Source organism: Leptonychotes weddellii, chromosome 2, assembly GCF_054177405.1.
Source record: "Leptonychotes weddellii isolate Sample4059 chromosome 2, ASM5417740v2, whole genome shotgun sequence".
Classification (NCBI taxonomy): domain Eukaryota; kingdom Metazoa; phylum Chordata; class Mammalia; order Carnivora; family Phocidae; genus Leptonychotes; species Leptonychotes weddellii.
The window spans coordinates 34988773-34992814 of NC_138370.1; the positions used below are offsets into that span (position 1 = coordinate 34988773).

A 4042-nucleotide genomic window follows, 5' to 3' on the forward strand; every position below is an offset into this window, starting at 1 on the left:
CAACAGAGAGAGAGAGACAGCGAGAGAGGGAACACAAGCAGTGGGCGAGGGAGAGGGAGAAGCAGGCTTCCCGCTGAGCAGGGAGCCCGATGTGGGACTCGATCCCAGGACCCTGGGATCATGACCTGAGCCAAAGGCAGACGCTTAACGACTGAGCCACCCAGGCGCCCGGTCATTTTATCTTTTTAACTGCACAGCACACAGGCATCTCCCATCAGTCCCACCCCTTGTGAATATTACTGCAGCCTGGAGAAATTGGCTCCCTGGGCTGCATAGACACCTTTCTTTCCCATGGGCCTTGGGTTGAAGGGCATGTGGGATTGTGTGTGTGTGCGTGCTCTCGTGCTTGTGCTGATGTCAGATACATGTCTGTGACTCAGACCACAAAGGAGGATTGATTGACTTCCATAGGTTCTGGTGTTTATTTGCTGGGTGGGGGTCCAGGTTCAGCAAGCTGGTGTTCTGGGGGGCAAGGTAAGAAATGAGCTCCCTCCAGCATTGGGAAACCCCTGGGCAGCTGTCACCCATCATGATGTCTTGACTTATCCTTGGGGAAGACCCTATCTGAGAGTGGCTGGGAAGTCAAGACTGACCAAATTTCCTGAATGCTGGGGATCCCAGAATTTTTATGCAGGAGGGGCTTAGAGGTGAAAGTATTTTGAAGAGAGAGCTAGAGGCCTTCCCTAGAAACCATGTTTTATAGCAGCACATTATTTGTGCTTGGATTGTATGCTGGTTAGGGGTAGCCTAGGGGTCTGATAAAGATTACAGGGAACAAACACCAGAGTTTTCTCTACCACCCCATGCCATCTGCCCATGACACCTGCCTAGGGCCCTCACTAATGTCACCTCTGCTCTTATGGCTTAATCTTGCAAACAAAGTTTCCCCAAGTCTCATCTCCTCACCTTTCTTCCTTTTGCCTTTTCTTTACTCTTATACTGGCTAAGATCATCACAAAAGCAGTATATTCTCATCTAGGTTTGCTTTTGAGTACTCTGGCTACAGATGGACAGACTCTATGTATATAATAGGGTTTACATCAACTACCTGGAACATGGGTAGGAATGAGGCAGTGAAGGGAAGGGGCTTCCAAGCAGGCAGTATCACCCCAGGGACCATGGATAAAGCCCACGTCTTTATCAATCCTGCATACAGAGGGATACTTATTTCCTCTTCTGCTTCAGCATGCTTCATATGGAGTTGATGTTTGACTTTCCAGCCCATGATACAGTAAAAACAGCAAATTAGAAGGGAGCAGAGGTTGCTAGGACCAGGTTTAATGACGGCGGGGCGGGGGGGAGGGCGCAGGAAATGGAAAGACAGATGGATTGACTGACTCTCAGTGAAGGACATGCTGAGATTAGTATTCAGGGTAGGCTGCATTTTGCCAGGGGCTTATATTGCCAAGTGGAGGGTGTGAGGGCCTGGGAACCAAAACATCCAGATTCACACTCGGGTTCTACCACTAACTCGCTGTGCAGCCTTGGACGAGTCTATTAAACTTCTCTGGGATCTCAGTTTTCTCACCTGTAAAAGGGCAATAATACTGACCCCAAATATCCCTAGACTCCTATCAAATGAGGGAACAGGGGTAGGGGTGCTATTTTCTCATTTTTCCTTACCTGTTCTATTGTTTACTTGATTCAAAAATAACAAACTTTTTATTGTGAAAACTTGTTGTAAAGGGAAAAAAAAAGAAATGGAATGATTCAGAAGTACATAATGTCAAAAGAGAACTACTTCCTCATAAATCCCCTGTCTTTGGGCCACTCCATCTTATTCCTCACTGTTACTAGAATGGAATGTATCCCTTCAGATCTACCAGTGCTTTGTAAAACCTACACAGAATACAAAATAAGGAACAGAAAACAATGGGCAGAACCATTATACCTCAAATGTTCCAAGGGCCTCTCTGTACAAAAACTCAGAAAAAAGATTTTTAAATGTAAAAACAAGTAAACAAAAACTTGAGGAAGAGGTTAAATGGTGTGCAGCAGATTCTGTTTAACAAGGCTGGGAAACAGTGCTTTTTATAAAGATTTACAAAATATTATAAAAATATATAGAAGTTCTAGCATTGAAAAAAGACCTTCCATCCTTCGGACAATTTACTTAGAAAGAAAAGCTCATTCTCCACCTATGCTATCCTTGTTCTTCTAGTTACCACTAAGTTTACAATATATATAACTAGTTGAGTAGTTAATTCCTCCCAGGTATGTAGAGTAAATGCCAAAGGCAACTGTGAATTTTTTCTCACCAGTTTCCTTCATCAGCACAAATGTGTCTTGATCTTTTGATTTGGGTCTGTTTTCTTTTCTCCTTTCCTTTAAATGCTTCACAAATTTGTGTGTTATCTGTGCACTGGGGTCATGCTAATCTTTGTATCATTCCAATTTAGTTTATGTGCTACTGAAATGAGCACTCTATTTCTTTACCTTGGTGCTTCTCCCCCAAATTTTCATCAACTTGAAGATTAGCTAAATTAGCTCAACAAATTTTCTTCTCCACATTTTTGGTTCTGCTTTTTCTGATTGGACTTTGTTTCTTCAGTCCACTGTGTCTAGCTTTGGTCAGGTTTTTTTTCCCCCCTCCTTTGGTCAATTTTAAAGCCTTCAAGCAAGGAACATTCTCCTGTGTCCATGTGGACAGAAGGGGAGGGGGTGCGTTCTTCCCATTTTGGAAGACAACATTGCATTGTGTAAATTCTCCCAGATTCAGAGTCAGAAGTTTCAGATCTGAGATCTTTAGTATGATCTTTAATTATCTCCTTTGGGTGTCAGGTTTCTCCTCTGTAGAAAGATCCTTCCAGCTTAGATGTTTTTGGACTCGAATTCTGTGCTTAGTCATGATTTGCCTGTTAATGTTTGCCTACAATGGGACTCAACATTCCATTCTTGCCCCTGTGGCTAGGTTCTTTGGCTTTCTGGAAACCTAGATGCAGCCTATAGTGTGGGCCCCCGAAACAGGGGCCAGTTACTCCTCAGGGTGCTCAGTCATCCAACTGTTCCTTCAGTCTCAGGGTGGAAAAATACAGAAGAGTTGGCATTCTGGTGGACCCAAGGGTATAAAGCCTTGACCATTTCTCATCCAGAAGACAGGCTTAACTTAGCCTCAATTTGGGGTTCAAGAAACCACAAAATTACAAAAGTTAACCTAAAAGGGTTTCCAGAGAGCTTTTAAAATTTGTGTTTTTTTATTATAAAAATAATACAGGAATTGGTAAAAATAAAGTTGAACAATACTTAATGGTATAAAATGAAAAGTAAAAATGCCCTTTATCCTCACCTTCAGTGCCACTCTGCAAGGAATCCTCTGTGGTGTCTTGTATATGTGCTGAGAAATTTACTATGCATAATTATACACTTATATTTACCCTTGCATCACTGGCACTCAAGCACACACAGATAAATGGGAACAGTTTGTAAAGTTTGCATCTTGCTTTTTGCATTTAATGAAACAAGTTGGAAATTTTCCATGCCAACACATGTGGATCTGTCCTGTCTCCTTTCTCCTTTCCTTTAAATGCTTCATAAATTTGCGTGTAATCTGTGCACTGGGGTCATGCTAATCTTTGTATCATTCCAATTTAGTTTAAGTGCTAGTGAAATGAGCACTCTATTTCTTTACCTTGGTGCTTCTCCCCCAAATTTTCATCAACTTGAGTATTAGCTAAATTAGCTCAACAAATTTTCCTTCTCCACATTTTTGGTTCTGCCTTTTCTGATTGGATCTGTGGATCTGTCCTGTTCTTCATAGGGCTGCCTAGCATTCCCTGAAGGAAAAAGGAGGTTAGCAGTGGCCACCCAGCTTATTTCCACCTTGTTGCCACTGCAAACAATGCCTCTCCAAGAGCTTTTAATTCAGTGTTTTCTAAAGTTTGATCCTTGGAACACAAGCCTCTAGAGATGTTCAGTGACAAAAACAAAAAAAAAAATGGTTTAGAAGTCAGACAAATGTGGAAAGCACTGCATTTTATTTTATTTATTTACTATTATTTTTAAAGATTTTTTTTTCTTCAAAATATAATTTAAATTCTAGTTA

At 41.7% G+C, this 4042-nt stretch overlaps 1 non-coding gene across 1 annotated transcript; it reads right to left on the bottom strand.

Annotated features, from left to right (window-relative positions):
* Positions 1–2320: 2320 nt before the first annotated feature.
* LOC145720400 (U6 spliceosomal RNA) lies at positions 2321–2423 on the bottom strand. Its single transcript, XR_014143300.1, has one exon. It is a non-coding gene; the product is annotated as a U6 spliceosomal RNA (small nuclear RNA).
* Between the last annotated feature and the right edge of the window lie 1619 nt (positions 2424–4042).